The sequence below is a fragment of the Spermophilus citellus genome (genome assembly GCF_964194105.1).
Source record: "Spermophilus citellus genome assembly, chromosome: 10".
NCBI lineage: Eukaryota > Metazoa > Chordata > Mammalia > Rodentia > Sciuridae > Spermophilus > Spermophilus citellus.
Genome location: NC_138197.1, coordinates 2,749,534 through 2,776,139, shown reverse-complemented (window position 1 = coordinate 2,776,139; position 26,606 = coordinate 2,749,534). Strand labels below are relative to the sequence as shown.

Genomic DNA, 26,606 nt, shown 5'->3' with positions numbered 1-26,606 from the left:
GAGAAGCGCCAGTGTCGGGAAGGGGCCCGTCATCCCTGCAGGGGGCAGAGGCAGGGCTGGGAGTTGTACCGGGAAGGGAAGGGGGAGGACCACAGGGGGAGGACAGCGAGCCAGGGAGGGGATGCAGAGGGGGGAGGCAGACGGTGATGGAGACTGGAGGAACTACGGGAGCAGAGCGGCGGGGGCTCGGTGGTGAATTGGGGGACGCAGGCACCGTGGTGCCAGGGACAGGGCGGCGGAAGGCGGGAGAGGGGAGGCGGGGGCGGGGGCCGAGCGGCGGCCCCCGAGGGTAGGAGCGGCGGAGACGTCAGAAGTCGGGGTGCAGCGCGGCGGGGGGCCGGCGCGATGGCACTGGGGGGGGTTCGGGGGCAGCCCGAGGTGCGGGCTGGGGTCTCCGCGGCGGGCCGATGCCCTTACCTGGGCGGCTCCGCACTCCGGGGGCTGAGCCAGGGGCCGGGTGCTGCTCTGCCGGCAGCTGGGCTGTTGTTTTCCTTTTTTTTTTTTTTTTTCTTCCGCAGCAACCGCGGCGGCTCCAGCCCGATTCGCCGGCAGCCGAAGGCAGAGTCTGTGTCCAGCTGCGAGCGAGCCGGGAGCGGGGAGCGCGGGAGGCGCGCTGCGAGGCGCGGGGCGCCGCCCGGCGGGCAGCACGGGAACTGCGGCGGCGGCCCCGCTCGCGCCGGCCGGGGGGGCCCGCCCGCACCCCGCCGGCAGCCGCAAGCCCCTGAGACCATTCCGGGACCCGCGGAGCGCGCCCAGAGCCCAGGCTCAGGGGCAGCGGAGCGGCGTCAGTGGCGACCGGGGGACGGGTCCGAGAAGCCCCGGCAAACTTGCGGCCGCCAGGGCCGGCCAAGCGGGAGGCGCCCTGCTGGGGAGCGGCGCTGAGCCTGGACGAGGGGGGGCGTTCGGCAAGCCGAGGCGCGGGCGCGGCGATGTCTGGAGCTCAGGTGGGGAACCCGGACGCAGCCCGCACCCTCCACAGCCCTGCGCAAAGGGGCAGCCCACCCCGGCCCCCGGGAGTTATTAGCCCGGCCAGCTTCGGTGGGCAAAGGGCGCCTCCTGGTGGCGTTTGGGGAACAGCGCGAGGGATGAGCGTGCCCTGTTAACCGAAGAGACTGGCCTTGGTGGGGGCACGGAAGATGGAGAGCGGGAGGATTTCTGGGCAAGACCATATTGACCACGTTGTTCCACCTGTTCCAGGGAGCTGAAGAGCAACAGCTTGCACTTGATGGTTCCAAGGCACTACTTAATGAACACAAACATCTTGGGAGGAGCTGTCATTTCACGTTACCCACCAAGAGCCAAAGGCTATGAGAGGGGAAGGGACCAGCCTGAATACACAGGTAACATGTGGTAGGACCAGGGGGAAACCAAACCCCCTGACATACGGTTCCATCCTCATTTACTACACCATAGCTGTCTGAAAAATGGGTCTGGGGAATGGGAGCCCAGCAGGAACAGGAGGCCCAACGGACATGTGAACTCCTCAAACCTATTAGTTCCCCTTTTCCAAGGCACAGGGCCTCTGTCTTGAAAGCACCAATGAACTAATTGCCTCCCCTCACACACACACACACACCCTACTAATGCTGAACACTGGACTCTTTTGACCTCAGATTGAAATGTCATCAAGTTAAGTGAGCAAACATGCAAGCAAGGTTTTTACTGGGGCATCCATTCAGGAGACAGCTCTGCCAAGAAGTCAGTTCTGCTGGCAGGAATTGGGGGGAAGGGGAAGAAGCTAGCTGAACCGTTTGCAAGTTGGGGTTTAGGAATGTTGCCCCAATGAGTTAAATGAAAGCATCGAGGCTCTAATGATGCACCTCATACTATTTGTGCCAAGAGGCACATTTGGAATCTCACGCTGTAAGTTAAGGTGGGATGTTGTAATGGCTGTCAGAGTGCATTTGCCCTCTGTCCCTATCTTACACTCATCACCACACCCAGTCTCAGCAAAATTGTTTGTGAAAAAATCATTCCCAGACATACTTGGTTGGATCTCAGGCATGAAAGGTTTGTATGTGAACTATAGAATATTCATCGACATTTTCTTCCCCTTGGCCAGCCAGCCAGCACTGAGCTTCCTGCTTGGTGAGGAATATGACTCTCTGCAAGAGCCTTGTCCTCCCTCTCCCACCTCCATACTGGGTTTCAATGCTCCTTAGGAAGGGGAGTCACCAAACTGAACAGGGCTCCATTTCTCCAAACATTATTTAGCACCTACTATGTGCCAAGAGCAAACTGCCCACACAAGTGTGGTTTCCAAAATCCTTCATATCAGTTTTGTAAGGTAGGTGTAAGGGAAACCTAACCCCATTTCACAGATGAGGAAACCCGTTCAAGTTTAAGATCACCTGTGAGACAGTAAGGCCCTGAGGTGAATGGGCTACATAGCTGAGTTTAACTCCGGCTCTGTTCTCTCACTCTGGAACTCATTCCCCTTACTTGCACAAAGGACAAAATTATCTAATGGAAAGTGCCCTAGGCTGGCAGGAGTGAGGGGTATCCCTGTGACCCAGCCAGAGACTTCAATTCCCTTGGCTTCAGTTTCCATCTCCAAATATGAGGGAAGTAGCCTGGAATAGTCTTAAAGTTATTTCAAACTCTGACATGCATGAATCCCTAGCCTACTGGAAGGATGCAAGATCAGCAAGACCACAGAGGCTAAGTGTCTGGGAAGGAAAATAGTATAAAAGCGAAATGCTTTCTCATATTCTTTGGCCTGATGAGCTCATCCTATGAACCAGGGAAGTGAGGAGGAGCTTTTGGCAGGTCCCAGAGATTACTGATGACTGGCAGTAGCCTTGGCTAGAGCCTCATGAGGACCCCAGTTTCTTCCTTTCCTGCAAGGGTGATATTGATTTTCTTCTTCTTTAAGTCTCCGCCCTTAGAAACAGGAGTCCCTGCAAGGCAGAGGGTGGGCAGCCATGCCAGAGAAGCCTACTGTTAGCCCCAGCTGGTTGTCCCCCACTCACTTCGGGTCTCTTTCTTCCCTCAAGGCTGGCTGCTGAGTTCTTTTAAAATACTCACTTCTTGCTCTCCACCTTCTTTACTCCTGAACATTGGTGCCACTTGCCAATCAGAACACAGTTCCAGGCAAGCTAACTTCCCAAGTTCAGTCCTAGGTGTGAGAAGGTCTTTCCAGATCATTTTTTGATTCCACAGTAGGGGAAGGTCAGAGCCCAGTGAGCTGGCTTGGCTGATCTTGAATGAAGAAGCAGAATGATTGGGATGTGGGGCCCCCTCCTTTAGGACTTCTCACCAGAAACCTTCCAAGCAGCCGACTGCTGGCTGTGCTAGATAGACAGGTTTGGATGTACTTGGGCATCCCTGTGGAGGCTGGAGACTGCAGGAAGGAGTTTGTTCTCCTGGATTTACTTTCAGCTCCTTCCATCTTTGTATTTACCTCAGGGTCATGGATGAAGAATACTTGATCTGAATTTCGTACCATGTCTTTCCCACAGGTCCCTTGGAAGGTTCATAAGTGCATGAATGGAGCCAACTGAGGCACAGTGACTGGGTGATTTGTCCTCACATTTAGTGCTCATGCCATCATCATGCCACTGTCTCTTAGAAACTATCACAACCGTCTCCCTGCCTGTGGACTGGCTTCTTCCTCCAGTACACCTCCAAATGGCTGCCAGAGTGATGTATTTAAAATGAGCCCCACCACTTCACACCCAAGCGAAAAACCCTTCTAGCATCCCACATAACCGGGAAGGTAAAATTGAATCTAAAATTCCTTGGCACAGACACAAGGTCCCTGCTTGCTTCCCCTGCCCCTCCCATCTTCTGCCTCTGCCTGGCTCATATTCCATCAATACCAAAGTACTCCAGGTTCTCCGGTCATCCTGCCCTAACCCTCTGTGCCTTAATACACTGAATTCTGCCTGGCCTCCTCACACCCCCTAAATACACAAGTGCATTTTTACCTTTCAAAACTCAGGTTAGAAGTCCTCTCCTGCCAGAACCATCTCACACCTCACTATCTCGTCCCTTCCTGACAGAATGAATTCTCCTTTCTCTGGGCCCCTCTTGCATGTACTAGAGATTATGCTTACCTACTTGTTTTGTGTTTGCTCTAATAGACTGTGAACTTGTTCTCTGGATCTATATTTTAGCTTCTCCCTTCTTTGGATTTGCCTCAGGTAGACCCATGAAGCAGAATATTTTATCTTAAATTTACCTGCCATTTTTTTTTCCGAAGGTCCCTTCGAAGGCTCATCACAAGTTCATAGAGAATATAGACTACAGAGAAAGAGTTAGTGGGGTTGAATGACGATTCTGGCAGATCACAGTTGCTCCTGTTATTAGTCCCCATAAGTCAGATGACATCCCAGCTAGCAAATATGACACTCTGGGTCCTCACTATGCTTGCAGTCTATGTTAATTTAGGCTGAAGTTGGAGTTCACATTTAAGGAGCTGGAGGATAAGGGAAGCAAGAGACTGGTTGTACATTGTATTGCCATACAGCACTACAGTCCATCAATCCTATCGAAGCACTTCACTAGAGCTCCAGATTAAATGAAAGTAAATCCTCTGTGTCCTCGATGCCTGTGCTGGGGACAAATGGTTCATTTCTAAAGGATAAACTGGTCTAACAGAACCAGTTTAAAAATGGAATTGAAGTTAGGAGGAATGTTCTTTGATTTTTACCCATGCCTTACAGGATGAAATAAGCAGTAGTTTTCCCCAGTGACATTATGGATCAGTGTTGGCAAAGAACAAAATAGATGTGGTCTGTGGTTTAGACATTGCATAGTCCTCAAGCCTCATCACACCATATTGCTCAGCCTCGCTGGCGGCAAAGACTACAACTATTGGTGAAAAGCTGCATCCCCACTTGACGATCATATTATAACCCAGCTCCCTTCCCCTAACATCTCTTATCTGCATTTTATTAGTCTAGGCATAACGAATACTGTTCACACTGAAATGAAAATCTGGATCATCCTTGATCCGAATACAACCTGCCTCTCAGTGCTGCAGCCCTGCTGTCATCCCTAATGTGGGGACCTAATTCATTCCCGCCACATGTCTCAGTCCCCATTTACTACTCTGCAGAGGAGATCAGCTGCCATGGCAATTAGTTCTTCATGAGATCTTTGGTGCCTATTAGGTGCCAGGCAAAAGAGAAAACAAGATGAATCCAGGGCGAGTCCTTTTGGAGTCCAAAATCAAGTAAAAGGTATTGTAGATGACACATTTTCCTTCTAACAATTCTGGCCCATTCTGACTTGGGGTATTCTCTGTATGGTATCATTAACCTACATTGATCAATTAACTCAGTTAAGTGATCACTGTCCAGGCTAGAAGGCAGGGTGGGGCTGGAGAAGCAATAAGTGGTTTAAGGCAATTTAAGAGTCAAGGACAAGGGGGAGGCATCACTAGGATGGGTGGAAACCCAGAACTAGAGATATGAGTCTTCCACAGAGCTGCATGTAGCTGGAGGTCTACTGTCACTACAGCTACAGACGTGGAGAAAGGGGCACTGTTGCTCATGCACAAATGTAGACCAGGGCCGCCAAAGCTGCAGTCCTGCACTCACATCTCAGAGCAGCATTTTACAAGTATGATGTGCTTCCTCCTTCCACACCCCCCTCCTCCTTGGATCCCCACAGTTAGTCTAGGTTGGTCCCATTAAGCCATGTTAAAAATACTTGCTTCTGGGAGGGAAGGGCTCAGCTGGAAGAATGATGGTCCAAGACCACCTTGGGAAGGGATGAAGCTCCTTTAACTCAGATGGGGATGGGGGGTTGGATGGAAACAAGGAAGCTGCATTTTCCTCATCCTTCTGCATCTCCAAGGGTGACCAAAGAGACCATACAAATGAGCAGGAGCAAGAGGTAGCAGGATGAGTGATAGTGCAGCATTTTCTATCTGGGAGCAAAGCTTAATCAATTTAGAAATGGCAGGTACAGAGCAACGGATCTGTCATCTCCATGCAACCACCCCAGGATATCAGAAATAAGGCAGCAGTTTCCATGTTCCCCCAGGTGTTTGGTATTTGGAATTTATCCAGGGTATAGTTTTGTCTAAACAGTGGCATTGTGTTCCTAAGAATTATTATGGAGTGACATGGAGATATTTGAAGGCAAAAAAAGGTGTGTGCACATTTATGTATATATGGGTATGTGGGTAGGTGTACATTTATGTCTATTTACACAAATACTATTTACATTTCAGCAGATACCTGTGTTTCAACATATTGCTGGCCAGTTGTCTTTTTAGCTCAGTGGAGCAATAATTCATTGAATAGCATCTGTCAGGTAAGGTATTGGGCACTAAAGGGGACAGAAAGAAAGATTGGACATGGTTTCTACTTTCAAAAAAACATAGTCTGGTGCATTTAATTTTCCCTCCTAAAGGAAAACCTTTACATTTTATCTCACAGCAATTTTCAAGAGCTTGAGCTCCGTCCAGGAATTCAGAATAGCAAAAGGAATAAGCAGGATTTCTGTTCCCCCAGGACAGATATCCTAATTGTCCCAGCTAAATGAGGGGGTAGGTTACATTGGAGAACAATACTGGCCGCCGTGGTACACCCCTGTAATCCCAAATACTCAGGAGTGAGGCAGGAGGATCCAAGTTCAAGGCCAGCCTGGGCAAATCAATGAGACCTTGTCTCAAAAAATAAAAAGGGCTGGGGATGCAGCTCAGTGACATCTCCAGGACTGAAAACAACAACAAAAAAGGCAGTGGAATGTGCCCAAGTATGAATTCCCTGGAGAATACTCCACCAGACAGCTGCCATTAAAGCAAAATTTAATGTGCAATCATTTCCACACTTTTTCTCCTAGATACCAGGTAGAAATCTTAATTTTAGAAGAATTCAGTTATCTTAATTTGGAAAAGACTAAAGGAAGATGTGGTAGCTGTGTTCAGGTATTTAAGATTTTCCCTATGTTGCTCCACAACGAGGATCAATGGATAGAAGTCACAGAGAGGCTGATTGTAGCTCAAATAAGAAAGAATTTATGAGTTGCCTTAGGAGATAATGAGCTCCCAAGTACTGGAAGGATACAAGCAGATGGATGGCTGTCTGCCAGGACTGCCCCACAGGGTATTCCTGCAGTAGATTAGGACAATGCACAAGGTACTTTCCATCTCTCAATTCTTGGATACTCAGCCCCTCTCCTTGGCCCAAGGCTAAAAGGAAATTTGAATACTTGGAGAAATGGGACACTTCTTGTTGAAGGAAGAATCTCTCCCCCAGCTCTGGATTCAATTCCCAGCAACACAAACACAAAACAAAACAATAACAGACTTGCCTGTGTCTTTGGGCCTTTAAGTTTAGATACATGGACACTTTAAATGCAGTGAAGATGCTTAATACTAGAAAATGCAGTAATTACTTAAGTACTCTATTGACAAAAGCAATGTTATTGACACACACAAGTGTTACTAGCTAAATAGCACTGATGGCCTAGTTGTAAAAGGCCAGATGTTTCCATGTGAGAAAGATAGTTCCAAAATAAGACCAGTCTGAATAAGGGAACATCGTGTTTGCTTTTAAAATGACCTACAACACACACATATTCAGGAATGAAAACAGTATGTGCAGTAAATATGCAAAAAAAATTATCTCAATGTATCTACTGCCTTTGTACCTTGGAGTCAGTGGGCATCTCATCCAGCAGGAAGGACGGTTTCCTTCAAACATTCTCAAGCATTAAGCACTTGAGTAAAGCTCAGTACACAGTGAAACCTAGTTCTTCTGAATACCAACGGACTCTAAGGCAACCGAGTCCACTGCTTTTCAGATGCTAATTAATTAGGACATGATTGTGGTGATCTGGTTGTCTTAAAATTTGGTGGGGAAAGGGGAACAAAATTTGAAAAATATAAGCTAAAGAGGTAGACCCAGGCAAAAATACTTGGACATAAATACCTATCCATTTAATAACCAAAATAGAAAATGGAATTCTCTCCACTAACCTCCAAAGACAAGATTTTTATTTTCCAGTAGCAGTAAAAGGATCTGTTTTATAATGTTGTTGGTTAAAGAAATGGAGGGGTGGTACTCCAGGGCTGTGTTTTCAACTTCAGTTGAATTTGCTGAGTTACTATTCAGAGTCTTCTAGGTGGCAGGCACTGTCTTTGGTACTGGGTATACACTTGTGAGCAGGCGTGGTCCCTGCATGGGCCCAGGAGCTGGCCTACTGTGGTGCATAGAATAGCATGCTGCCCTGTACACCTCCAAGGCGGGCTGACTGCTGATTTCAGTCCTCAGCTCCATACAACTGCCCGGCTGGGGGTGTGGCTCAGTGGCAGAGTGTGGTTTAGCATCTGCCAGGCCCTGAGTTCCAGCCCCAGGACCAAAAAAAAACCCCAAAACCCTGAGTGCATGAATGAATACATTTGGGGACACACACACACACACACACACACACACACACACACACACACAGTCAATGTGCTAGGATACTTTCCTGTTGTCAGTATGTAGGTACACAGCTCATCTCACCACTGCACTTCATAACAACTAACATCTGCAAAGCACTTCACAGTTAACAAAGTGTATTCACAGCCAGTATCATATTTGTTCCTCATCTCAACACTGAATTGTGTTCTCCTCATTTCAAGACAGAAAAGTATTCCATTTAGTAGATTATGAGCCTTGAGGTGGCATTTCTTAAATTTAAATGAGCATGGCCTTCTCCCGCTGCAGTCACATTCCAACAACCCCATTGCCCTCCTGATACACATGCTCCACAGAACCAAGCTACACCACTTAAGTGAGCTGCGATCTAAACTCTTGCCCCTTAAGGCTCCATAGTTTTTTCTTGTCACTGAGCAAAGTCACCAGCTTTGTCTTGGGCCAGATGAAAAGATCAAAACATTCTTTGTAGAATGAAAAACAGAGGTGAGGTGAAAATAGCTGGAAAATTCAATCTATCACTTGAAATAAGAAAAAAAATTAAGGTAAAAATCAACCTTACTTCTAAAAGATGTTCAAGTGTATTTTGTTTTTGCCTTTCTTATTTTGTGTCTTATTTTATGTATGTGCCTGTTTTGGATCTCTCTCCCTGAGGGGCTGGGTCCAATGTTTATTAATTTAATAGAAAATATTTGGAAAATATCCCCAAGATGCCATATATGGTCCACTATCCATTTTTTAAATTTTTAGTTATAAAGGCTAAAACTAAGCATTCCAGACCCTAAAGCCAGACAGAACCATGGTATATTCTTTAACAGAGCACACAGAAAACATTTAATAAATGGTAGATAATAAAAATACTTCAAAATAACAATAGATGAAGAGTCTCACTGAGCAAAGGCAACGTAAAGAACGTTCCCTCCCACATCTGGACTGCACAGGATGCACCTTCCCCTTAGCTAGTACAGAAGACATGGTGTCCAGCCAGACGTGCTGTGCCACCAGCGTCACCCACACCCTGGTGAGAGGAAGGGGGAAACGGCTCTTTTGTTCAGCCCTCTTCCCTAGTGGTATCTTAGGTCTAAATAAAGAAAATACAGGCTCAGAAATAATTGACAAGCTAATGAAAAGCCACAGAGTGGGGGGGGGTGGTGGCACTTAATCATATTTCCAGTAGCAGAGCCAGAGGAAATGGACAGGCCCGAGCACCAAATTATCCACAATGCATGAAGCAGAGGAGATTCAAAACCAGAGGAGAGGAGTCAAGAAATTAACCTGGTTTCCATGCTAATTCAAAACTGTTTGTTTGGAGACTGAAGAAAAGGCAAGCAATGTAGTTTCCAGTAGAGAAACTGCTTGTTAATATCCTAGCAAAGCAATAACCTCGGATAATAGGAAATATTATGATGTCTCCAGAGAACAGAGAGAAATTTAGATTTACTCTCCCATCCATGGAGCATGGTTTAATATCATATATTCAACAGAGCTGGATAAATATCAACAAGGAGGTTAAAAAATTGATTAGGGGAAATACTTTACATGACTGACAGCTGAAAACAAACAGACCAGTAAAGGGATTTAAAAAAAAAAGCATGCAGGGAGATTGTAGGTGTTTTTATTCTCCTGAAAGTAACACTGGTGATTTGTGGCTCCCGCTGCCCAGCAGGGGGTGAGTTAGGGGAGCAGGGAAGCAGAGGGAAGGTGGGGCGGGAGGGGCGGCTCTCTTGAAGTTTGCTTCTATTGGGTTTATTACAGTGTTTTATGAAGCGATACAAGAGACATCTTCAGCTAACACCAGGATCGCACTAGACACATAATATAACAAATGGCTTATAAAAGGTTGCCGAACCTTCTAGATGACTGAACCTAAATAAATTGTCTCCTGTCTAAGCTTTTGGTGCCATATCATTTCACAATACTTGTCCAATCTTAGCCAAAACAAGGAAAAGAGGTGTGAGGTTAGGTCGAGAAGAGGAAAGGACTCCTTGTTACTTTCATATACTTTACAAACTACTTTTCTGTTTATAACTGTTAGTTTCCAAAGAGAATGGGGATGGTAGGAAAGTTCTGATCAGTGCCTTGTGCTAAATAAAACTGCTCTCAACTCTTAATGTCATTAGAGCTTTGGGGACAGGAGAAAAACACAAACTAAACACAAGTTTCTCCCAACATCTTGGCCATCCTACAGCGGTCAGGATCCCAAAGCTCCTCCTATCTTTTGCCACATGGTACACATGTCCCTTGAAGGGAAAAACAAAACTGGGCAAAATGACCTAATATAAATGCATCAGCAGATTCTAATGAGATTCTTATAAACCAAAAACAAGCCATACATTCTCATAGCTCATTCCAATTATGCCATTGCCCTGTGTACCTCCACTTGGTACAATAGACTTTTTGGGCTCTCAGGCAATCCAAAAACACTGTGGTAATTGAGCTCTCACTAGGTATTTTGTATTGTGAAGAGCAGGCAAGAGATAAAAAACTAATTGCTACCATTTATCAAACGTTTACAACATGCTAGACACTGTGCGCGTCCTGTGCATTATTTCCAGGTTCGCAGCTCAACCCTGGGAGGCAGGTTAGCTGCACTTTGTAAATGATGAAACTGGAGCTTAGTGAAATGAACCATCTTGCCCAGTGTCCCATAAGTTAGGAAGTGGCACAGCCAGGACCATCTGACATTCAGAGACCACGCTTCTTATCCAGCTGGAGACCTGTAACATGGGAACGGCTGATTGTGCAGAGTAAGTGTACCATCTTGAGTGTGAGCAGAGGATGGATGGAGGCATTGAGTCACTCAGTGTGGGGACAGAATAGGTACTTTTTCTTCTTCCAATTTTCTAAAAAGATATAATCCATGTGCCATAAAATTCACCACTTAAAGATGTACACTTGGTTTTAGTGTGTTCATCAGTTTGTGCAGCTCTCATCACCATCTAATTCCAGAATATTTTCATCACTCCATTCCCATTAAGAATCTCCCTCTCCGCAGCCTCTGGCAACCACCAATCTACTTTCTGTCTCCATGGATTTTCCTGTTTCAGACATTCCATATAAACAAGTCAGACAAAAATGGCCTTCTGTGACTGTCCTCTATACTTAGCATTTTCAAGGTTCATTGTGTTGCATGTATCGACACTTCATTCCTTTTAAATGGCCAAATAATATTCCACTATATGGATGTACCCATTTTGTTCATCAGCTGACGAGCTCTAAAGTACTTTCAACAGTGAGCTTTCATGAACACAAGACTCCTGTCCATAAATGAACTGGAACAACAAATATGTAGGGCTCAACTCCACTCTGTTCCAAAGCTGGATTTGTAGTAGACAGGTTCAAGTTAAAATACTGCTAACTAAAACTCAACACAGCTCAAACTAATTTTCCCCCAGGACCTCTCCCCCCTCCATGCTCCTCCTTTGCTATTAATGGCAAGACCAGTTTCCTAGGTTCACCAAGGTTTCACTCCTCCCTTTATGTAAATGTCTGTGCCAACACGTGAGCTCTACCTCAACTATTCTATTTTATTCCCTTTGTCATTTTACCAAACTTAAGCCTCTCATTTGGACATTATAATAGCCTTCTACTGGTCTCCCCACTTCCTAACCCCAGACCCTTGCTATTCTATCCTACTTAGGAGAATTCAGATTCTGAGTTCATCTTCTGAATGTTCAGCTATGTTCAAGCCATTCCAAGATTAAATGCCTTAAATGGAATGAAAATGTCTCAGGATTTCTACCGGGGTTCAGTGTGGCTAACTGTAATTTAGTGAGGGAGAAAGGCAGAAACATGATATTCATGGACTTCTCTTTACTATTTGATTAAAAACATTTTAAAGGACAGAAACAATTTCTGTAGCTGGATAATAAAAACGAAGTTTTGGTGGCAGATAGACCCTTCTTGAATTCTCAGGAACATCATAATGACCACTAGCTTCAGTGATCTCATCTGTTAACAACAACAAAAAAGCCACTTACCTCTTGGGGTCCTTGTGAAGATGAGAGGTAATGGAGATGAGGTGGTCAGCACCTGACACAGTTTGTACTCCGAAAGTTGGACCTATTATTTTTAGCACTAAGCTTTGAAGCCTCTGCAAAATGTGGTGCACTACCTGGCACAGAGTGGGTGCTTGAAAATGCTTGCATTGCTAAGTGGAGGTGTGAGGGTCAGGTGGGGGATGAGGACAGTGGCAGCTGCAAACATTGGACACAGAGAACATTAAGGAGTGGTTGCAAGAAATAAAAAGGCTGAGCTTGAAACGATGAGCTGGATGTGGACAGCTAGAGAGGAAGTGGTGCATTTCGGACTGCGGGAATAGCAAAGGTGCAGGCAGGACATGGAATGCCAGTGGGGAGACAGGAAGGAAGCCAAGACTTACTGGAGAAAAGGATTCGTGATGGGGAGGACAAGGAGGGAAATAAAGCTGGCGGCATAAGTTATGGACATCTCAGAAACTAAGCAGATTTGGTCTCAACAGAGCAGTAACTCCAGAGCCAGGGTAGGTTCTTGGGCAGGCAAGTGGCAGGATGAAAGTAATGTGGGGGGGGATCGCAGGTCAGTCCTGCATGTGACACTGGAGAGCAGGAGGAGGTGATTTATGCAAGTGTGCATCTGTGGAGATGGGCTGCAAGAAGACCTGGCTACAGTGGAAACAGAACAAGGGGTAAATCAGAGGGAAGGAAGGAAGGGACAGAAGGTCTGAGGGAGGGAGGGAGGAAGGGGGTAAAGAAGAAAGGAAATCACAGTACCCAGTAACCAATACTCCAATGATCTTAATCTCTGGTCTACTTTCCCTAAGGCCCATGTTTCATTTTTTCCTCAAACCATATTCAAACGCTGTGCTTCTCCTGTAAATCTTTCTTTTCTGAAACAAAGCTGGAAATAAGTTCACCAATGAATCAATTGACTCTGTAGTCACCGACCGCTCTCAAGCTATTCTGACTCAAGATAGCAAGATTCTGCTTATTTGATCTCCGAGGTATATCTAGTTTTAACCACAATTCAGCTTAGAACATTTCTGAAGAGGAAGAAAAAAGTTGAGGATCTAAATTAATCAAAACTCATGTTTAAACACCCAGAACCTTCCCTACATACTTGTGGTTTGGATACAAGGTATCCCCCAAGGGCTCCCATGTGAAACACTGCAAGGTTTGGAGGAGGAATGAGTGGGTTGTGGGAGTCTTAACCCAGTCAGTGACTTAATCCCCTGACAGGGATTAACTGAGTGGTAACTGAAGTGCTAGGGTGTGGCTGGAGGTGGGATTTGGGGTGTGGCTTTGGGTGTCTGTCTGTCTGGGAGTGGAGACTCTCTCAGCTTCCTGATCACTCTGTGGACTGCTTCTCTCCCTGGTATTCTTCTGTCATGATGTTCTGCCTCACCAGAGGAATGGAGCCGGCCTGTTATGGACTAAGACCTCCTGGGCCTTGAGCCCTCAAATAAACTCTTCCTCCTCTAAAATTGTTCTGGTGGAGTCCTTTAGTCACAGCATCGAGAAAGCTGACTAAAACAATACTCCCATTAGAGTGCAAATACCCCCACAGGAAGAAAACATTAGGCTCTATTACAGCCAAATGTCACAGATGGCCCTGGTTAGAATTTATCCCAAAGAGCACAATTTCTAAGAGGAAAGACAGTTTGAGAATATTTGAGAGCTTTTTTCTTGTCTTTTACTTAAAATAAATGGAGGGCATAGCAATGGCTTTGTCCCTCCTCCTTTCCCTTCACTTGAGCTATTAATTTGTAAATATTTTTTTTTTTTGCATCAAAACTTCCAAGTTGTCTGAGACTTATTCTCGTAGGTAAAACAGTTTTTCTGATGGTGCTTTTGCTTGCCAAGTGCAATCATTAATCCAGCTAGCCCATATTCCAGGGACTCAACTTTGTGACACCTTCACATTTCATAAACTTTTCTGAACAAGCCATCACTCTATTCCTGAGTTGGAATACAGACAGGACCTCACAGTCTCAGCCAATGTTCAACAAGTCTCCTGGGGAACCAAGAATGTCAGATCTTCTTCCACAAAAGGCTCCAAGTTTCTTGTAAACTGGCAGTGAGACCAGGAAGAATAGAAGAGAGAAAAATAATGCTTCTTACCTGCAGGTAACAATGAACAGGAAGAAGCTACCAAAAGACAGACAGATGCCCAAAGCAGAGGGGAGAAAAGACTGTCAGGGACAGGCCTCAGCAAGTGAGGTTAAAATCACACTCTTATCTGGAACAAAACACAAGGTCACTTAAAATGACCCAACAAGCCATTGGGTAACTCCGTCTGTTTTCTTATGTCATTAAGCTCATGGGCCATCTAATTTGGAAGGACCTTAAGGAGAAGAATCCTTATCCAACTTCTTCAGGGTAAGATGAAAATACTAAGGCCCAGATAAGGTATATGACTTGTTCCAGGTGAGGCAATCAGCTAAAATCAGAGCAGAGATTAGAGAGAACTCAAGTTTGGTTTGCTCTTGCTTCCCTGGTATGGATGGAGAAGAAAACCAGAAATCCTGCTTTACACTAGATTTTAGGCCATGATGCTGGGCTCTCAGTTTGTTCAGAAAAGATTTCAAAGTATTATCATGACTTATTCTCTTCAGTGCAGTAGACAAGGCAATCAATGCATTTTTAGGAAGACAAAATACAAACTCATCAAATAACCATCCGATAACTCAGAAAGTAAACAGTTTACATATTTGAAGAGAATAAAGATGTTTCAAAACTACCAAGATCTAGCTTTCACTAGAAGACAAACCCAAGAACTATTAACACCCTGCATGTAGATGGGGGTCTGCAGCTAGACACAAATCACTACCAAACTAATGGAAAGTTTCTGGAACATCTACTATCCCACACTGTATGATCTTTTATTTTTTGCCATGCTGGGATGGTACCCAGACTATACAAGGGCACTTGAGTTCTCTTTAGTCTCTGCTCTGATTTTAGGTAAGCACTCTATCAATGAGCCACACCCCAGCGCTCAGACCCTTTAACAGCAGCACCAAAACACAAGAAGCCCAAAACACAGGTTTCTCGAAAACCAAATTTCTTGCTACATCAAACGTAAAGGATCATTTTTCTTTCTTTACATTTAAATAGAACAATTGGGTTAAACTAGAGGATTTTTTTTTAATGAACACAAATACATAATAGCCTCTGCCAAGAGCCTAGGATTTAAATGTACAAAGCTAGGATAAGAAAGGACTTAAAAACAGCATACTACAGGGACACAGCCACATCAATGTTTTTAGCAGCACAATTCACAATAGCTAAACTGTGGAGCCAACCTAGATGCCCTTCAGTAGATGAATAGATAAAGAAAATGTAGCATATATACACAATGGAATATTACTCAGCAATAAAGAGAATAAAATTGTGACATTTGCGGGTAAGTGGATGGAGGTGGAGAAGATAGTGCTAAGTGAAGTCAGCCAATCCCAAAAAAACAAATGCCGAATGTTTTCTCTGATATAAGGACGCTGATTCATAGTGGGGTAGGGAGGGGAGATGGGAGGAATAGACAATCTCTAGATAGCACAAAGGGGTGGGAGGGGAAGGGAGGGGGCATGGGGTTAGAAATGATGGTGGAATGAGGTGGACATCATTATCCAAAGTACACCTATGAAGTACGAATTGGTGTGAATATACTTTGTATACAACCAGAGATATGAAAAATTTGTGCTCTATATGTGTAATATGAATTGTAATGTATTCCACTGTCATATATAAATAAAAATTAATAAAAAAGACATAAAATGTAGCTGTATTAGCAAGAGAGATATTTATATATTCTAAACTAATTGGTCTTGTGATTAAGATCCTAGAATGAAAAACAACTCTGAGACACTGAACCCCTGTTTGGTAATTTTTCACTCAATCCTCCCAACAACTATTGACTATTATGTTCCCTGATTTACAGATGAGAAAATGTAACCTGCTTGAGGTCACAGGGCAAGTAAGTAGAAGAGGTGGGAATGAATCCCAATCCTCCATAGTCAGGCGCTTTTCACTATACCAACAGATCTCAAAAGTGTGTCCTAGAAACCTCTGGGGGTGTCCAAGATGCTCTCAGAGGTCTGGAGAATCAAAATGATTTCCATAAAACTACTAGCACACCATTTGCCTTTTTTACCATGTTGTCGTTTACACTGATGACACAGAAACAATGGAGGGTGAAGCTACTGGAGGCTAGCATAGACGAAGGTTGTGACACCAAGTGTCACCAACAGTCACTCCATTCCTCACTGCTCACTTGCAATACAGATCTGCCTTGTCACTTAAGAATACCCTGGATGAAGCAGTAAAAACTAATAATTTTGCCTGGCACAGTGGGGCACACCTGTAATCTCAGTGGCTCAGGAGGCTGAGATAGGAGGATCCTACATTCAAAGCCAGCTTCAGCAACTTAGCTAGGCCCTAAGGAACTTACTGAGACCTTGTCTCAAAATAAAAAAGGGCCTGGGATATGGCTTAGTGGTTAAGGTACTCCTGGGTTTAATTTCCAGTACAAAAAAAATTAAAAAAAAACCCTAATAGTTTTATAAAGTCACAATCCTTGAAAACACACTATTTTTCTTATTACACTGTTGCTGGAGATTGGATCTGGGGCTTGTGCACTTGCCTTTGAGGTATATCCCCAGCCCCATATTTTCTTTTTATTCTGTAATGATATGGAAAGTTTGCATAAAGTATGTCTGCTGCATACCAGAGTACCCTAACTGCAGCTGAAGGAAAAGTACTTGTGCAAATGTTTGGGTTGAAACAAAACAAGCCAGTTTTCACTCTTTGTTCATTTTCTAAACAGAAGAACATTTTAACCTCAAAGAATGACTGTAAGCAATGAAAGAACAGACTTAAGAATTTGGCAGGTATTTTCTCAAAAATGAAAAAAGTGAGCCTATCACTTTGAGACAAACAACTACATTCACTGTCAATCATAAAACTCAAGATTTCAAGGAAAAATAGTATTTTGGAAATTTGCATCTACCACTTTTACACTTTTCTGATATGATCAGTTGGGAAGTAAATATGATTTTTGGCATACTACAACAACAAGACAGCCAGCCACCTCAATGTTTAAAGCAGGACAATTCATACTGCCTAAATTATGGAATCAATCCAGATGCCCATCAATAGATGAATGGATTAAGGAACTGTGGTGTATATGTAATGGAGTTCTACTGAGTCATAAAAAAAGAGTGAAATCATGGCATTTACCAGTAAGTTGATGGAAATGGAGAATATCATGCTAAATGAAATAAGCCAAACTCAGAAACTCAAAGGTCAAATGTTTTCTCTCATAAGCAGAAGATAGAGTAAAATAAAGGAAAGGGGAAGGGAAGGATAAGATTACATAAGGAACCAATCAAATATAAATTGACAGATGAGCAAAAGGAAGTCAAATAGAGGAAAGAGAATGGGGGGAGGCTGAGGGGGATGAAGAACTGAAACTGACTTCCATGCATGTTTGAGTTTTTTTGGACAAATCCAACTAATATGTATAATTATAAAGCTCTAATTTTAAAAAAATGTGATTTTTTGACTTTATATAAAGAAATATGTCAATATTTGGAAGGCATATTTAACTCAGTAAACTAACACTTCCAAATGACCAATAAAGGATATTATGAAACCATGCATGGGTAAAAGATACCTTTTCTCACACATTTAAAGTATAAAAGGGGCCAATGGATTTTCAGTGTAATGGAATATAAAAATTTCATTGATGTTTTTAGATTCTACATTGCATCTCTTTTAAAAATCTACCACATCAATAATCTATAATTATCTGAAAAGGCTATTAAAATACTTCTCCTTTTAAAAATAAATATTGGAGACTAGACTTTCTCTGTAGTTCATACTTCAACAGACAGCATGAAGAAGCACATACAAGAACCTAGCTGTCCTTTACACCTGAGATTCAAGATGGTTCAAAAACTTCTCAATAACTATTTTAAATTGTGGAAGAGTCTCTTTTTTAAATAAAAATGTGATTTATGTTAATGTGTAATGGATTTATTGCTATTTTTATAATAATTTTCTTATATTGTGTAAATTTTTTCATTTTAATTTTGAACATAGTAAATACTGAGAAGTAATCCACATATTCATAAGCTTCTCCATTAATCTTGAATAATTCTTAAGTGTGTAAATCAGCTCTGAGATCAAAAAGACTGAATATCACTGCACTATGTATCATGATATCTGCCTTTGATATTTAAAATAACAGGCTTGTCATAGTGGTGCAGGCTTGTAATCCCAGCTACTCAGAGGCTAAGGCTAGAGGATCACAAGTTTGAGGACTGTCTGGGCAACACAAGAAACCATCTCAATAAAAACAAAAACAAACAAACAAAATAATAATAGTAATTTTTCCCCCTCTGGAAATACTTCTCCAAAAATTTAAATAAATTACCAAGATAAACCCTAATTAGTATCTTTGATCACCACATGTGCAGACAGACCCAATCCTGTGGATCATGTGCACAAAGAGATTTATTTCAAAATGCTTGTAAATCCATCTTTATGCTACAGGTAGATCAAAAAGTACCCTCATCAATGAGAGAACAGGCTAGGAAAACAACTCTATCTACCTTAATGCTTTCAAACCAAGACCTCTGCCAGTGCTTAAGGAATGATGATTTCTCACTAACAGTAACAGGTGGAAACAAACATATTCCCTGACAGCTAAAATTGAGGAAGTGTTTTCAGTTAGTAAAAAGAATTATTGCTGACATTCCAGGGATAGAGGGAAGGAAACACTTAAATCTAGCTATTTGTAATATTTCATCATAAAATATCAAGATGACATCAAATTTCATTAAAAGGCAACTTTTAAATACAGTTTAAAAATAAGAGTAGAGCCTCTTATCTTTGAAATTGGTATTAAACCTTTGGTAAAACTGTCATTTGGCTTGAAAGAGAGCAATAAAAAGTAGAAGTGACTGCTCAAATGCCAACAGTTTTATTTTCTCCATTCCATGAGAAGATGGCTGAGAGCAAATAGGAATGCTATATTGTTTGTTTTACCAAACACACACACACACACACACACATATGCTTATAAACAGAACTAAGAGTAAAATAAGTTCATTTCTTACAGAGCTAAGAGTATAAATACTTAACTTAAATACTTAACTTTTAACTCATCTTAATTTTTAATAGGTTTAAAACATCTTACAAAATATTAAAATGGCATTTTTTGTTACGCTGCTTAGGTCTACCAGCCAAATGTGCCCCTAAATGCCTGAAAACTAAAATACTATCTCAAAATAAGTCAAATTACAATTTAATTTCCAAACCAAAATACAGAAAATACCAAAAGTCAGTGAGCTTTCTAAGTTGAAATGGCACCTTAAAAGCATAGAAAAACTGTTATGTTAGGAAGCTCAGCACTGGGGATAGGAATGATAATAAAGATATCATATTTTTCATGTACGTAGTATTAAACTAGAGTTATCTTCAAGTGAACCATAAAAACTGGCCCATTAATCCTACTGAATTGTACACTTAAAGATGGTAGAAATGGCAAATTTTACATTACATATATTTTGCCAAAATTTTAAGAAATTAATAATGTAATATACCAAAACCCATGGGAGTGTATATTTTAAAGGGAAGAACTGTATGATGTATGAATTATGTCTTAATAAATATATTTTAAAAACAGCAACAAAGCTGCCCCACTGCTAGGTGCCCTCTGTGCCATGCAGGGAAGGAAACCATGACCAGTGCTAGGGTAATCATTAGCATGGAAGTCCACGTTACAGAGATCAACCAACCAGAGGAAACACGCTCCAACAAGTGGGAAGATGTATGAGAGTCACCGTCAGTAAGATGAGTTAGTTAAAGGCCCTTTGACTCCTTGACTTCTCTAAATAAATTGTATAAGGTAAATGAAGAATGTGTTCAAATAAAAAGTCATATACTGGTTCCTTTAAGCTTATTTAATATTTGAACTCTTATTTTCTATTTTCCAAAACCCCAGAAAACAGAAAGATTTTAGACGACCAATATTTTGTTCCAGAAACATACAGCCTTAACAGCTAGTTCATAAAAGAGCTATTTTACAAAGGTACATCTGGATAATTAGAACAATAAAGTCTTTTAGGCATTTCAAAATGTGATCAGTAAAAATACATGATTATTAATAAAGTTTTTAAAAGATATTTCCAGATTTTTTAAAAGCAATTTCTGTTAAAGAGTACATGATTGTATGGTGAACAAGGAAAATAAAATGTTCTAGTAGGAAGAGGTTTATTAAAAATAACCAACAGTGTGCACATTACAGTTACCATTTTTGCAGTATACCTGCTTAGCAGTTGGCACCTGGGAATGGCAGGGAGGCTTCCTTCTAGGAGGAACATTTTTTTCCTACTAATTTATTATCAAAACCCTCAGTTCCAGTGGGGAAGGCATAAGGTACAAGACAAAAGGAACTCTTCTTGAAGGAAGAATAATTTTGCAGATCACTCTGAAAAGGGTGCAGAAATGTCAGAAAAACATGATTTAAAAAACAAAAATTGTACTACTAGGGGGAGGGTAGGCTAGCCCACAGTTAGTTGCTATAAGTTCCTGCTAATTTTGTATTTTGAGGTCCTATGCACACAGTTCTCAATGGTGCCCTCTGTGACATGCAGGAAAGGAAACCATGACCAAAGCTCTAGTAGTTCCAAATAACATCATATCAACTTCAGAGAAGAGGACTTCCAGTGTGAGATACCAACACCTCAGGAAATGTGCCAAGTTTACTAACATCAAAGAAAAAAAAAAGATGCGAGTAAAAGAAAACTCACAGGAAATGTAATTATTTTCTTTTAGCTTCTAAATAATTAAGAGAGGGAAAAAAAGGCCTTTCTCCTGTATTACCACAGTCACTTCTTTTTCCCCCCAAAACAAACAAACAAAAATTTTTAAAAGGGGATTCATCCTAATAGTCATTAGAAGTTGTTTTGTGGGAAAGAAAGCCAAAAATCTTAGAAAATCTACCTCCCATGCAATGTAAGAATTACAATTTAGATTCTAAAAATCAACATAGCTCAGGAAGTTCAAGTTAGCTGATTTTAAATTACACAAAAACATATGGTCATGGCAATAATCTGATTTTAAATTATAGCACTTTGGGGGATTGTTGATTTGCCTTGATTAAGTCTATTCTCTGAAAAGGAAGAAGACCCTCCAAATGTAATTTGCCACTTAACAGTAAAAGAGCCGGTAAGCCCACAGGAGACAACAGAGTATCAGTGCAGGTCACTTCCATAGCCAACATGTAACTTTCTGGCTTAGGGAAGGTTGTTGTCTGCCTCCATCACACTCCTCAGTACAACAGCAGATTCCAACTTCTAGTTATGTAACTTTGAGAAAAATCCTTTAATGGTAACCAATTTCACTCAAAGACAGGAGGAATATCTAATTCTATCTTCCCTGAAGGGGGACAGATATAATATGAAAGTCAAACAGATGTGATTATAATGGCCAAAATGAAATCAAAGTGTGGGAGGTCAGGTTAGGAAGGAGAAGGGAAGAAATTAGGATGGTAAGGTCAAAAGAACACTAAAAGTAGTAGGATGGATTTCAGAATTAACTTTATCTTGGGGCATGGATGTATTTCAAAGTACTAGAGGTACACTCAAAGTATTTTTCCAGTTAGCCCTGTTTAGCCAAGGAAAGGCTAAATTGCAAGAAAAGAGAAGTAAATAATTACTAAGAACAAAATACTGGCTGAACTAGAAGAGAAACCCAAACTTTGCTAACTTACAACCTTCTTGAGTGCTAAAGAATTATGTAATGACCCTGTAGTGTCTTTCTCCTGAAGGTTTTAGTGTCAAGTGGCTACAGGTTTAACCCTTTTTATTGGAAGTGACTACACTATTTCCAGCAGCACAATGTAACCATTTGGTTTCTACTTGCTTCTCCTAAGAGATACAGAAAAGTTCCAAATTCCAAGCTTCACTTATTTGTTAGCTTCTGCCTCTAAACATTTTCAATTTCATTCTGAGTTAAATTATACTTGGCCTATGACTTGAAATATAATTTCAATTTATAGATGAGGTACAAAGATCCAAGTTGATCTACCTAAAAACATAGATCAGTTTTGAAAGGACACAAACAGGAATCTGGATGCTAAGCTTGTTAAGTTGTAGTGGTGTTTATAGAAGTAGTTGGGAATCCTCACCATTTGTGGTGAGAAAGCTTCTGTTTTTGAGGAAGGGGGCTGCAGTGAAGAAAAAAAATTACATCCTGATTACCCACAGAGTTCAGAGGGCACTACTGAAAGATGTGAACAATGAGTGAACTCCTTCTTTATTAACAGAATTTACAATTTTGACAAATGAATTCATTTTAGTTGGCAAAATACTCCAGAAATACATTTACCTAATGTACAAAGAAAACCACAGAAAGCCAATATAAATGAAGGAGTTCTCAAGTTATAATTCTGACATATATATCCTCTGTAGGTGCTGCCAATACTGCTATTCATCCTAGAGCAGGCAGTTACCAACACTTTGCCTGCAGTATCCAGTGTATGCTCTGGTCTGCAATTCCTAAGGTCAGTCATAGCCCAGTATGGACAGAGTTTGTGGCAGTGAGATCAGAGGAAGTGATTCTGGAGCTGGTGTGAGCAGTTCTGCCTCCTCCACCACATCTTTTTCACTCCACCATGGCTCTCCTCGTGACTCAAAGAGCCCTTTGGCACCATCAGTGCAAAAAAATTAGAGTCAAACCTCCAGGTACTAATATTTTACTGGCCTTATAATCAGCAGTACCCGTGGCTTACGACAGCCATGGTTCAACTCAGTAGTGACTCATTTTAGATAACCTTCCCAAACTCTTTACCCACCCCCATCCCACCCTTCCTTAGCAACCCCCACCACCACTGAAGCATTTCCATTTATTTGTTCTTACTTCCTGCTTAATCTGCAGGAATGGTTTTACAAGTGCCAAAGTCTAATGTAGAATTATAAAAATGAAACAATACCAAGAATAACAAATTTATAGTCAAGAAAATAAAAAATTTGCTTTCCTCTCCCTCCCAAATCCCAACCCTCATTAGAAAAGATGACAACAGAAGAGAATACACCCATTTTCAAGTGCCTGCTATTTAGTATGTTGAGGATTCCTGTTAATTGGGGGTATATTCCAGCTACAGAGAAGCAGTGCTTGCATTAGGGTAGGAGGAAGCCCACTACTCTCTGACCTCTGGGCAGCACATAGCTCACATCTTCTGCACATAGGGACCACCATGCCTTTGAGGTGACCCTCAGAAAATCAGCCTGCTGCACAGCAGAGAGTATGGAACACAATTAGTGAAGATGAGATGCTTTTCCTCCCTCTGCTTCATCTCCTCTCTACCCAACCTCCTAATACCCCATCCTGACCTTTTCACTTCAGGAGCAATTGATCCTTGGGTGTACTAAATACAAAGGGCCAGAACTCTCACTACTCAATTAAAATAAAACAAGGCAAATAAAAATTAAAATGTGCTTTCAAATACGGAATGAAGTCAAATAAATACATCTGATTTTCTTTTTCTTATGTCTAAGTACAATTTCATATCCTACACCCAAAGCTCTATACATTTGGTTTTTGTTCTGAATCAAAACGACTTTCCGACAGTGAGGAGAGGAGAGTGAGAGAATAGACGTTCCCTCACTGACAGACCAGTGCAGCTGCCAGACTGTGAAGAACTAGTCCTGCTCTGGGCACCTCAGGACATGGTTAATCCCAAGTGGTTCACAGGCAGATCCTCTGTCACACTCTCTCTGTGTCCACACTGGAACCAGGATGTGGTTGATACAAGGCCAATGCTCAAAATCCAACAACCTGCAGTCACCTCCAGGACACTCGGCTTTAACTTTTATCTGAGAAAACATAAAGATATGTGGAAACCTGCTTAAGAACAAATGAACACTGCAAAGAATACCATGAAATCTGTAGGCATGGTTATACATTTGTTTCTGAATCAAAAAAGCATAAAAGCGTACCGAAAAGCATACAAGCAAATGAATATAAACTTCTGCACTGAACAGACCCAACCGCAGTCAAGGGGAGACCCTGTCCCTGTCAGAAGAGGCATGAAAGCACAGCAGGACCTGAGGAACAACCCTCCATACAAGGGAGTCACACCAGCACATCTCACCCTGAATCTGTGATTTACCAGACCTCCCACAGCTCCACCTTCTGCTTTCGAAAAGGTGGAGAGAGAGAAGGAAGAGAGTATAGCATGGGAACTGACAACTGCAGTTCTTCTGCGAGAAGGAATAGCAGAGTCAGCAGACAAGAGCTTTTGCTTGATTTATGATGTTTAGAAACAAATGGGTTTTAAAGACAGAAAAGAAATGGAATCTCGGAAAGTTTTCATTTTAAAGAATAATAAATCATTTCATTCAATGTACTGTTCAGGCAGGATGATGCTAAAGTTGGGAACCCATAATTTCACATACCTGAGTGCTTGTCTGTGAGGGCTGATCCAGCCAGACTTTGGCAAAGAATGGTATAACTTTCCTCAACCTTCTGTAAAACAAAACCACAGGTTTTTCATTTGGACATTATAAGAAAAACAAATTTTGTTAGCAGGGGCAAAAAGTAAATTTCCTTTTCCCATTTCTTCCTTGAATTAATAGCTTAAAACCTTCCCATGTAAAATGAAAGCAGAGGGGGATACCCAGTAAAGGCAATTCTCCTATCACAGAAGTCACCCTGAAAATGGCCCCACCCCCTGTGGCATAAACTATATAAACAACTTGCCCACAGTGGTTTTCTGGCTATCTCATCTCATCAGCCATAGGATGATATCACATATAATCATATGAAGAGGTGAAAATCTATCATATGAAATTAAAAGAAAAGCTAAGGGAGACCAGTCTTGAGCTAAAAGGCTAAGAACACTTTAAATCTATTCCTAAAGCCCTTCAACTAAACCATGTCAGGAAAAAGCACGTGGGCTCTAGTAGTGTTGTCTACTAGGGGCCAACCTGAATAGGGTCCTATTCAACCTGAATAGGCCACACAAGTCAGTTTTGAAACAGTAATATCTTCAATTACTAGTTTTAAAGAATTGCATTAATGTTCAAGTTTCTGGATTACAGAAGCCACTGAAGCCAATTCTACCCATCCTGGCATCTGGGAAACTACGAACATTACTTAGCGAGTCACAGATAATTAACAGGTTACAGCAAGTCAGAGCATTTCCCTGCTGATATTCACAACTGTGTAAGCACCACCCAGCTCAGCTTACTGTTACTGTCATCTGATGGAGGGTAGCCAGCTGCCCCAAGCACTTTAAGCTTCTTGAGAAACCCACACAAACCATAGTTATAGAACTACAACTTTTTCTATTCTTTTTGATTTGTCACAAAATAAACAGTATCAATCTTAGCTTTTTATCCATGCTTACTCATGAAAATGGTCAAAGAAAACATATGGTTTTAGAACCTGAAAAAGTTTATCAACATGAGCATTTCAGTCATTCCATACATCCTCTCTGCTAAATGTGTTTCTTATAATCAAGTCTTGTGGATGCTCAAGTGGGAAGTACCTTTAAGTGTTCAAGGTCAGCCTCTATCTTATGAATGTACTCCATGATCTGGCTTTGTGAATCTGTATAAGAGGAGGGGCTCTGGATCTCAAAACAGGAATCTTCCATAGTTCCCCAACGCCGCTGGACCAGGAATTCTGGGGTGAATGGTGAACCTGCCCCATCAGAATGAGCATTCTGGGGAGAATGCTGCTGATGGTGAGTGGAGTCCATAGAAGGGATGCCTGTCACAGGCTGCAGGGTAAATGAGGAAGCAACCTCCTCATCTGTGGAGCTCTCCTGCACCATTTCATAGCCATCGAGGATCAAACAGTTTCCTATTGATGGAGTCAGAATAGTTAGATGAGATTAGTACTGCTATCAGGACATCAGAAAATAGAAAATAGAGATGGGGTTATATGCTGACAATCTGAAATGCTATTAACAAAGGGAAAAGCCATTAACACCCAAGCTTAGTTTTAAATCCATCAGAATTTTCTCACTTCAGATTAAAGCTAAACCTGGCAAGCTTTCAAGGTAACCTGTGAATAATTTCATATTAGTTGGCATTTTAAAAGTTTAGAGCTAGAAACTACAAAGTCCCAATATGATCTTGTCACCACCTCCCCTGCCAAATACCTCTCTTACTTGGTTTCTTACCGTTTTCTTCCTGCCCTGTAAAAACTCTCTAAATACAAAAAGCCTGTTCCTGGCATGCAG

General features: G+C 42.1%; 1 long non-coding RNA gene across 1 annotated transcript; it reads right to left on the bottom strand.

Annotated features, from left to right (window-relative positions):
• Nucleotides 1-23,298: 23,298 nt before the first annotated feature.
• LOC308658908 lies at nucleotides 23,299-26,195 on the bottom strand. Its single transcript, XR_014024252.1, has 3 exons — nucleotides 25,908-26,195; nucleotides 24,814-24,883; nucleotides 23,299-24,231 (listed from the first exon to the last, which is right to left on the bottom strand). It is a non-coding gene; the product is annotated as an uncharacterized lncRNA (long non-coding RNA).
• Nucleotides 26,196-26,606: the final 411 nt, after the last annotated feature.